The 10,630-nt window shown below is 44.8% G+C and overlaps 1 protein-coding gene across 1 annotated transcript in view; it reads right to left on the bottom strand.

The window, feature by feature from the left end:
- The window catches only part of Tmem229b (transmembrane protein 229B), a 38,822-nt gene extending 29,203 nt beyond the window's left edge, over positions 1–9,619 (bottom strand). The window contains exon 1 of the mRNA XM_013012575.1: positions 9,548–9,619. The gene's annotated coding sequence lies outside the window, so the exon portion shown is untranslated. The remainder of the gene's footprint in view (positions 1–9,547) is intronic.
- Positions 9,620–10,630: the final 1,011 nt, after the last annotated feature.

The raw sequence follows: 10,630 nt of genomic DNA, 5'->3' as shown, positions 1-10,630 counted from the left end.
AAAAAAAAAAAAAAATCCTGTTGCAGGCTGGGAATGTGGTTTAGTAGTAGAGTGCTAGTCCTGGGTTCAATTTCTTAGTACCACATAAACAGAAGAAGCCAGACTTGGCACTGTGGCTCAAGTGGTAGAGTGCTAGCCTTGAGCAAAAGAAGCTCAGGGACAGAGCCCTGAGTTCAAACCCCAAGACTGGCCGGGGGGTGGGGATGGGGGGGGTAAGGCATCCTGTTGGGACTAAGCCACAAGGCAGTCAATGCCTTTTTGTGAGGCAAGAAAGACACTGGTCTACCAAGTGCTAGTGGCTCCTGCCTATAATCCTAGATACTTAGGAGACTGAGATCTGAGGATCAATCAGTCAAATCAATCAATCAACCAATCAGCCAGGGCAGGAAAGTAATGAGACTCTTATCTCCAATTAACCACCAGAAAGCCAGAAGTGGATCACGGCGCAAGTGGTAGAGTGCTAGCTAGCCTTGAGCAGAAAAGTTCAAGGACAGCCTCCAGGCCCTGAGTTCAAGCCCCACAACCACCATCACCACCAACAACAAAAGACATTTGGCCAGGCACCAGTGGCTCATGCCTATAATCCTAGCTACTCAGGAGGCTGAGATCTGAGGATGGAGGTTCAAAGCCAGCCCGGGCAGGAAAAGTCCAGGAGAACTCTTATCTCCAATAAAACACTCAGAAAACTAGAAGTGGTGCTGTGGCTCAAGTGGTAGAGCACTACCCTTTAGCTAAAGAGCTGAGGGATGGTGTCTAGGCCCAGAATTCAAGCCCCGCAACTGACAAAAAAGACATTTGCAGCTGGGATTAGTGGCTCAAACCTGTAATCCCACACTTGAAAGACTGAAGCAAGAAGACTGAGAATCCTAAGGTCAAGCTCAGCCTTTAAAAAAAAAAAGAAAGAAAAAGCATTCATTTTCAGTCCAAAATTTAATCAGGTGTCAAAAGAAACTTAGGAATCAAAAGAAATTATATTTTAATGCAACATTTCAAAAAAAATCAAATCATAGCCAAGGGCTATAACTATGTAAAAACCAGGGCTGTGATCAAAGGGATATTAATGAGGCAAGTTCCATGTAAAGTTCCATGTTGTCCAAAAATCTTACCCACTCCCATACCAACAATAGCTCTGATAAGAAATGTTATATAGCATCATAACCTTTATCCTGAGTCCTTAGAATTCAGAATATTTTAGAATTTTATCATGTAGACTGGTGCTAGGCAGGAGGTTGAAATGTGAAAATCAAGGTTCAAAGCCAGCTCAGGCAAGAAAGTCAATAAGACTTTTATCACCAATTGACCAGCAAAAGAGCTGCAAGTGGGGCTGGGAATGTGGCTCAGTTGGTAGAGTGCTTGCCTAGTATGCATGAAGCTCTGGGTTAGAGTCCTCAGTACCACATAAGCAGAAAAAACTGGAAGTGGTGCTGTGGCTCAAGTGATAGAGTGCTAGCCTTGAGCAAAAGTAGCTCAGGGACAGTGCCCCAGCCCTGAGTTCAAGCCCCAGGACTAGGAAACAAAAAACAAAAAACCTCCAAGTGTTAGTGTATGGTAGAGCACCAGCCTTGAAGGAAAAAGCTAAGGGACAGCACCCTGTCCCTAAATTCAAGCCCCAGTACCAACATACACACACACACACACACACACACACACACACACACACACACACACACACACAAGAAAGTAATATAGAGCACATATTGTAAAGTACATAGTTCCCACAGCAGGGTCTCCTAAGTTAACAAACGAGCATTTCTGTGGTGACATCTATTAACACATGACATGTAACTAGCCTTAGATGGCCTTATTAGTCTAAGTCAACCTTTACTAACACTGGTTAAATGCAAGGTTTAGATTTAAGAATAGACTTGCTAAGCATATATTAGGTCTCTTAAAGAAAAAAGGCAGCAGACTGGATTCAAAGTGTTTTATACTTCATGATGAGAAGTGAAGAAATGTGAAGTTCTTGCTGATGATCATGCAGCAAAGGGTGATTTCTAAAAGTCAAGTTCACAGACAGACAGACATATTGCATACATTATTCTCCTCCAGCCAACTAAGATTATTTGCAAAATCTATGCAAAGAGTCCTGAACCTTCAAGCAATGGTATTGATGAGTCGAAATCAATAGACATTGGAGGGCATCTTTGCAAAGAAAGTTAGGCAGTGCTGCTGGTGGGTGTGAGTTCACAATAGAGAATTTGCCCTGAGGTCCAGCTGGTGGACAGGGAGTACTGATGTGTACGGCCCTGCCATTCCAGGGTCATTGTACCATTGCATCCTGGGACTAATGTGGACCATACACAGGTCAAAGTTGCAGTTGTCCTTTACTCAGACAGACTAAAGGACCTTAATGGGAAAAGGCTACAGGTAAATTCCTGGATTTTAAGTATTGAGGAAGGAACAATGATGTAGAATAGAGAAAAAAAAATTTTTTCCAGGTGCCAGTGGCTCACATCTGTCATCCGAGCTACTCAGGATCCTGAAATCTGAGGATCACAGTCCAAAGCCAACCTGAGCAGAAAATTCCATGAGACTCTTTGCTATAGTAATCACCAAAAAGCCAGAGGTGGAGCTGTAGCTCAAGTGGTAGAGTGCTAGTCTTCAGCAAAAGAAAAAAAAAAAAGCTCAGAGACAGAGCCCAGGCCCTGAATCTAAGCCCCAGGACTGGCACAACATGGAAGGAAGGAAGGGAGGGAGGGAGGGAGGGAGGAAGGAAGGAAGGAAGGTGAGGGAGGGAGGCAGAGAGGGAGGGAAGGGAAAAAGGGAAAGGAAACCAAAGGAGTATTTTTTCCCCAAGACAATGGAGAGTGAATATTCTCACAGTTGGGGGAAGAAGGATCTTGGAAAAATCCATGTGCATAGCCTCAAGAGAGTCAGCATTAAATACCTGCCAGGTCCAGGAAACTGAGAACCAGGAGCCAATACTGGCCCATGAGCCTTTTCCCACCACTCCCAGTCCAATGACAAAGGCTTGGGTGTGTGTGAAGTACTGAATGGAGACCATGTTTGTGATTTAAGGTAACTGCCATACCTTCTACTTCCTTTGTCCCAGGACAAAGGAAGAACTAATCCCACTAAATAAGCATAAAGTGATAGCGGGACACAAAATTAAGTTGCATCATGAGTACATGCCAATGAGTCATGTTTCTTTTTAGTCAGAAATATAGTTATTGCCGGCTGGGAAGGTGGCTCAGTGGTAGAGCGCTTGCCTTGCATGCCTGAGGCCCTGGGTTCGATCCCTCAGTACCACATAAGCAAAAAGAAAAAAGCCAGAAGTGGCGCTGTGGCTCAAGTGGTAGAGAACTAGCCTTGAGCTGAAGAGCTGAGGGACAGCGCCCGGGCCCAGAGTTCAGGCCCCATGACCGGACCCAAAAAAAAAGAAATATAGTTATTGCAAAATGTTTGTTCCCACATCACACCAACTAAGTCTGTCCTTCATACACCTAGTGGTACAGCAATCACCATTAGAAATTACTGGTATAACAATAAAGAGATAAGATGGGCAGGGACAGAAATGATTGATTCGGATTGATTTGGTGGTTTTGGTGGGAACTTGTTTGCTCTTCAACACTGAGTATGATGAAATGAAAACAGAAGGTACTATTGATAACTGAGAGAATCCCTGGGTCAAATGCTTTTTCAAAGGGAATTCCAAATTGCCCTATTCCATGAACAAAGACTCATGGTTCCTGGACTCCTGGGCTGAGTTTATGGCTTGATCTTCATTTTCAGGTAGAGGCAGGGCAGCAAAAGAGGTATGTTCTCACTAACACCAAATCACCCAGAAAGCATCAACTGAAGTCTTCAAGTCCTAGAGACCTGACTGGTGACAGGGGAGTAGGGAGAGAGTTAGAAGCTTGGGTTACTCCAGGCCTTGGAGTCTACCCAATTCAAGTGCAGAACGTGAAACATAGCCCAAATGTACCACTTTACTTCTGCCTTCACTTAAGGGTTTCTCCCCAAGGGACAGTGAGAAGAGGAAGGGGAAGTGACGTTTAAAATGAAATAGGAGAGTGTTCTTTGTGGTTAAGAAATAGTGAGTAGAAAGGTAAGCAAATGCCACCTCTCTACTGTACTACTGGAAAAACGAAGAAAAGAACCCAGTTCCTCTTCACAAGAAGCTTCTTACTCTAGCTCTGACTCTGTCCCTTAACCTTCTCATTCAACTCTACTTTTTCTCTCCCCGCTCTTTCTTACAGTTCCCTATTGAGTGAATTCTTCCAGGCGAAAAGCCAGAACCATCCAGATTCAACTGGACCATCCAGAATTAACTACTTAAAAGAGTGGCTACAGAACATCTCTTTCAATACTTATTTTATAGGTAAGGAAACTAAAAGCCAATGAATTCATGTCGCATGCCCAGAGTTGGTAGAGCTGGGCAGAGCTAGGGCACTTATTAGCTACATGATCTGTGTGCTTATGTTATCTTGAAGAGGCTTGGGTTTTTGGCAGGAGACTTGTTTCCTAGCTCCTATCACATGCTCTATCATGCAGCATCTTGGTAACTCTAAGAAAAGATAGCTCATCTCCTCCATGATACCCCTCAACCCTCATTCCTCCTCTACAAACACCTCAAAATACTAGAAGAGGTATATAGCTAACTTGCCTTGAACAAAAAATGAATGGATCTCAATGAACTAGTCATCTCTAAATGGACTACTCAGTGGCCAGAAATCCTTTCCAGGAGAACAGTCTAATTCTTTCTGTACTTTGCAGAGTATACCTGGGATTGGCATCATAATCAGCCCTCCCAGCTGTATGATAACGACAGGCAAAAGGATGGCCCAGAAACTACGCTGGAAAATGAAGATTAGAGTCAGAAATCTGAAAAGCTAAGTTGTTAGGACTAGCAGCAACAGGGTAACAAAGAGGAAAATGCTACCCAAGAAGAGGAAGAGGAAAATTGGCCAGCAAGAAGAAAATTTTGGCATCACAATGAAATAGGGTTTATATGATACATTCCTATGCCAAGCAAAAATCCTGTTCCCCTTATAAAAAAAAAAAAAAAGCTCCCAGGCCATCTGGCCTACTTCCCTGCTGCAGGCTACAGACCTTTCCTGAACATTCATCAGGAAGCTGTTTTCAAATAAAAATCTGTACTTCCATCTCCCTCTACCTGGCTAGGTTTAAGCCACATCGACTTTTCTTATATGTTTACTAGTGGTACTTACGTTTTGATCCTTTCCTCAACATTTGTTTCATCACCCGCTCAATTCAACACTCACAATACACAAGAGAATCAGATAGCTCTCTGTTCAAATCCTAATTCAGCTGGGTGATTTGTGCAGTCACTTTACCTTGCAAAGGCTCAGTGTTTCCAACTGTAAAGTGAGGAATATCAATGATAGCTTGCTCTTTGCTGCAACAGAAAGACTATACATACATACATACATATATGTATATATATATATATTATTTAACCCAATGTCTGGTTTTTAATAAACATTCAATAAATTAAGGTGGTCAACTCTTAGGCTATAACAAGTCTCAGAGTCTGGGGCTGAAATGGGCTATGCAACATCAATTGAGTCAGGAGGGAATCCCAAATGTCCTGATTTTAGTGTGTGTGTGTATGTGAGAGAGAGAGAGAGAGCGCTTGCGTGCATAAACACCCCAGTCCTGGGGCTTGAACTGAGTGATGGTACACTGTCCCTAATGTCTCTAAGCTTTTTATTTATTTATTTTTTGGAGCTCAAAGCTAATGCGCTACCACTTGAGCCACAGATCCACTTCTAGCTATTTGATGGTTAATTGGAAATGAGAGTCTCATGGACTTTGCTACCTAGACTAGCTTTGAATAATTCTCAGATCTCAGCCTCCTGAGCAGCTAGGACTACATGCACAAGCCACTAGTGCCCAGCTTGATTTCTGAAATGTGTCTGTCATTAGCTCCCATATAAGCAGATTCAATGCCCAATGACCTACAAATCTGGGCATCTGATCACATTCAAGAGCCACTGCTGATGGTTGAAGAAGCACTCACATATGCTAGACACTGTGCAGGAATAAGAAAGCTTGACAGCATCTACAGGTCAGTATAAAAAGGTCATCTCATTGCTTTTGGCAAGAAAATAAAAGACAAAAATCCAGAATAATCGCATGTGTTGCTATATTTCTTGTCCTTATTTATTTTAAACTGTAGATGAAAATATGATTTATACACTGGATGCCTTATTCCTGGCTATGGAAACATTTTTTATTAATTTTTTGTCAGTCATGAGGTTTAAACTCAAGGCCTACCCTGCTGTCCCTAAGGTCTTTTGCTCCACAACTCCACTTCCAGTTTTCTGGTGGTTAATTGGAGATCAAGAGTCTCATAGACTTTCCTGCCTAGGCTGGCTTCAAACTGCAATCCTCAGATCTCAGCCTTCTGAGTAGCCAAGATTGCAAGTATGTACCACCAGTGCCTGGCTTAATATTGTTAGTATTATGATGATAGATGAGGATGAGAATGATGCATAAGAGGGAAGAAGACCTAAGGACTAGGGACAAGGATTGAGTTTGGCCAAGAACAATAGTGGGAAAGAATAAGGATTGCCAGTGAGCTAAAATCAAGTTCCCATCATTGCTCCACAGAATGGCAGTTGTTATGTACAAGATGGGCTTCCTGTATTATCTACAAAGACTTCTCCAGAGTCTGTCCCTGTGCTAACTGTGCAAGCCATGAAACCACAGAGCCCCAGGAAGTGCACTGTGGCTCAAAGCCACAATGTCTCTCAGAAAGTCTAGAAGAGAATTGTCTCTTGGTAAACTTTGGATCTATTTCTTGGATGGTATTCCTAGTCCTCCCAGCAGGTGTTAAGGCCTTACTGAAACTCAAGGTGAGTGATTTTTTTTTCTGATAGAAATAGTTCATTCCAGAAGTTCACATGGCAGAGGTGCTTCTTACAAACTAAAATAATGAATGAAGCAACTAGAAGGCTTTCATCACTCAAGCCCAACTTCGAGAGCAGTCAGAAATAGATAATTTCTCAGTATATTCTAAGTGTGTGGCTTTTGGAAGGAGTGGCAGAAAGTGCTCTCTTTATATTTGTGTGTGTGTGTGTGTGTGTGTGTGTGTGTATGTGTGTGTGATTATCTAGTAGATATGCCTATATTAATTGGTAGGTGAAGTCCTGAATACTGCCATACTTTCAAAGAAAGAAGCAATCTGAAGACCCAAGTCCTGCCTGGGTGCCCTAATTTTAGTGATGTTATCCCTTCTACAACATCACCATCGCAAACAGGAGCCCTGAGAGGATCTCAAACTCCCTGGAAGCCAGCAGAGTAAAGGATCTTGGAGAGGGGGAAGGAGGGGAGTGGTTAGAATGGAGAGGGGGAAGGAGGGGAGTGGTTAGAATTAGTAACGACTGTGGTTATTCTTCTGATTGCCAAACTGATTTGTGCCTGACGCTAGCACAGAAGCACCAAGATGACAGGGTTTCTTTTTAGAACCATCCTTCAAAGGAGCAAGGAGACCAGTATCACTGTGCACCCTTGACCCCATTAAGTTTATGCACCAGGGGAACTGATGGTTTTTGTTTTTTTCTTGGTTTGGGGTTTGTTGTTGGTTTGTTTGTTTTGGTCAGTCGTAGGTCCTGAACTCTGGGCCTGGACTCTGTCCCTCAGCTCTTCAGCTCAAGGCTAGCACTCTACCACCTAAGCCACAGTGCCACTTCTGGCTTTTTCTGCTCATGTGGTGCTGAGGAATCAAACCCAGGGCCTCATGCATGCAAGGCAAGCGCTCTACCACTGAGCCACCTTCCTAACCCAGGAACTTATGTTAAAGTGAACCTTGAGTTGGACCATAAGAGTTGTAGAAAGTGAGAGATGTCCCCTGCAGCTTGGTGTGTGCCAGCAAAGGGAAGGGAGCAGACAGAAAGGCCTTCCTTTCTATCTTGGGAACCAGCTGAGTTACTCACTTAACCTCTGGTCTATCTATGGATGTATGTATCAAGGCCAGAAACCACTTCCTTTTCCTTGGATGGTAGCAGCTGGAGCATCCCACAGCTCAAAGCCTCAGGCAGGTGTACATCTTAAACCAAACACAGGTACCTAATTTCTCTCCACGATTCTTTATCTCATGGTATAACTCTCAAATCCACTCAACATGCCTGTTCACATATGCCACAGCCAAAGTGCTGACTCTCAGTATGACTCAGTTTCCCTCAAGGGGAACTACAATTTAAAAAAGAAAATGACCTCTCTTCCCTTTCCTCCTGAATCAGTTTACGCTTTACTTTTTACGTCTGAGAAATGGAAGGGGGAGGGGCAGAGAGAAGCAGAAAATCTGGCCAGAAAGTCTGGTTTATAGGAATCCTTCCCCATATCCCCACCACCAAGGTATTAACACAAAGGGAGCTAAGAGTTTACCAAGAGAGAAATTATCCACATCTTACAAGGAATGTTCCTGAAATACAAAAAACTAATACCCAAAACACTTTGTCTGTAATTCAGGGGTGGAGAGAAGAGGAAGGAGAGTCAGAAGGACACAAATTTGAGAGCCCTCTGATTGGGGGAGGGTTAGCTATCCCTTTTCTTCTTCAAGGACAGCCAGATCTGATAGGACTGTTGATGGGGCCAGCCTGCCTCAACAGTATCCATATGACATCAGACCCCACCCCACCCCCGCTGACATCATCAAAGACCCTTCTCAGAGCTTGGAGGGTGACATCCTGGCCTGATGTTTCCCAGGGAAATCCCAACCAGGAAGGAGCTCTAACACATCCTGAGAACAGAGGCTGACAGAAAAACAAACAAAAACCAACAACAAACACTTGCTGCCTGTATACCTGAGGCAACAGCTTTTCTGATAACAACTACACTTTTGAAGCCAACCAGTGTTGGCTTTCCCTATCACAAAAGCTGTAATTTAGCCTTTTCCTGTAAAATGACACCTTTCCCTTTAGACACAATATGCAAGTCTGATACAACCGAACTAAATGCAGTATAAGGCTCACTAACTCATTTAATATCTTTCATTCCAAAGACCTGAGGCTCTTAAATCACTTTGTAAATGTAAGAATTCATGCCTCATCACTTTCAAAGACGGAGTCAAGGGAGTATCAATTTCCCATCTTATAGCCCGTACATTTGAGTAACAGTCAGTCCATGAAAAGCCAGCTCTCTCACCCCTGGGAGTGGGGCGGTCAGGCCTCCATATCATTATCCTCGGCTAGGAATGAACAGCTTGGGGTAAATCCAGTAGAGGATCTGAGCAATAATCAACCCTACTCAGAGTGGAAAGGTCCACAGAAGTGGACCTGGCTGGCTCGGCGCCTGTATGGGGACCCTGACTCTAGCAATATGTTCAGGGTGACAGATCTAAACTTCAAGGCACTTCATTTTCTACGATCCCTTAATGGTCCTGTATCTTTCAGTGGTCAACTTTTTTTCTAGGACCAGACACCCCACCCATACCCATCCTCCATGGCTCATCTCTTTCTGTAAATACAAATTCTCAGGGGTGGGGAGGAAGCTTCATCTCAGCCCACCCTTCCATGCCTCTAGCTCTAGTTGTCCCGGAAGGCCCCATCCCTACAACCACTTGTGTCATCAGCTCACTCACAGGAGAGGCCGGCCAGTCCCCAGAAGTCCAGAGCCTCCAATGCCTTCTGTGTCCATAGGTCAGAAGATGTAGCTCTTTCCAACCATAAAGAAGGGGGAGGGGGTGGAGATCAGCTATGGGAGGGCTGTCCTGCCACAGGACAGGAGCCACACTGGTCACATGCACACCAGCAGCAAGCTAAAGGCACCTTGCTCCTGCAGACACAAAGGTGGGAACTGGGGTGCTGGGATCTGATCTGTTTTCTACTAAGAAAGAAACTGTATTACCCCACACACACCTCACCCCACCCCCAGAGCACATCTTTCAGATCTCCCTTTGACCCTTTCCCAGGTACAGCAAAGAAAAGAACCTAGGCTTCCAGATGGAATAGCAGTTTTTTACTGGGGTGGTCTGTGGATGAACTGAACAACACCCTCTCTCTCTCTCTCTCTCACACACACACACACACACACACACACACACGCCGCCACCACCAAGGTTACCCTGGCAGACAGCTTCTCAGAGTCCCTCTTTTTCTCCAGAAAGAATCTTGAAGCAGCATCAAAGCAACCTGCCACGGTCTCAATGGAAACCAAACATACCCTTTCCACTCTAAGACATCCCAATTTAAAAAAAAAAAAATGAAGACAGGAAAAGAAGGCAAAGGGGTCAGTTTCTGACTGGACATGGAAAAAGGAAAGGAAGACACCTGGGAAGGATGCCAGAGTCTCCCTGCCCTTGCCATGAGCATCCCGGCCCCCTGCATCTCTCACCAAGGACCACAGATCGGGGAGCTGGCAGCCAGGGACCGGGCTGGGCCCCTGACTGCAGGCTGGGCACAGACCTGGGAGGAAGAGAATGCCCAGGTGTGCGGCCCACCCTCACCCACTTTTTTTCCATGCACACTGGGGAGAAGTCCCCAGTCTCAAACTCAAAAGAGGATCCATGGCTCCTCAGCCCCTGCCCAGCCTGGCGCCCCACTCTGTCCTCCCGAGGCGGCCTTGGGGGTGCTCTTTGCAGGGGGGCGGGGGAGGGGAGGAAGAGATGGCAACCTGACCCCCCCCCCAAACACACACACACACACACACACACACACACACACAC

The sequence above is a fragment of the Dipodomys ordii genome, unplaced genomic scaffold (genome assembly GCF_000151885.1).
Source record: "Dipodomys ordii isolate 6190 unplaced genomic scaffold, Dord_2.0 Scaffold2, whole genome shotgun sequence".
Classification (NCBI taxonomy): domain Eukaryota; kingdom Metazoa; phylum Chordata; class Mammalia; order Rodentia; family Heteromyidae; genus Dipodomys; species Dipodomys ordii.
Note: the sequence above shows the minus strand (reverse complement) of the source record. Positions and strands in the feature narration are given on the sequence as shown.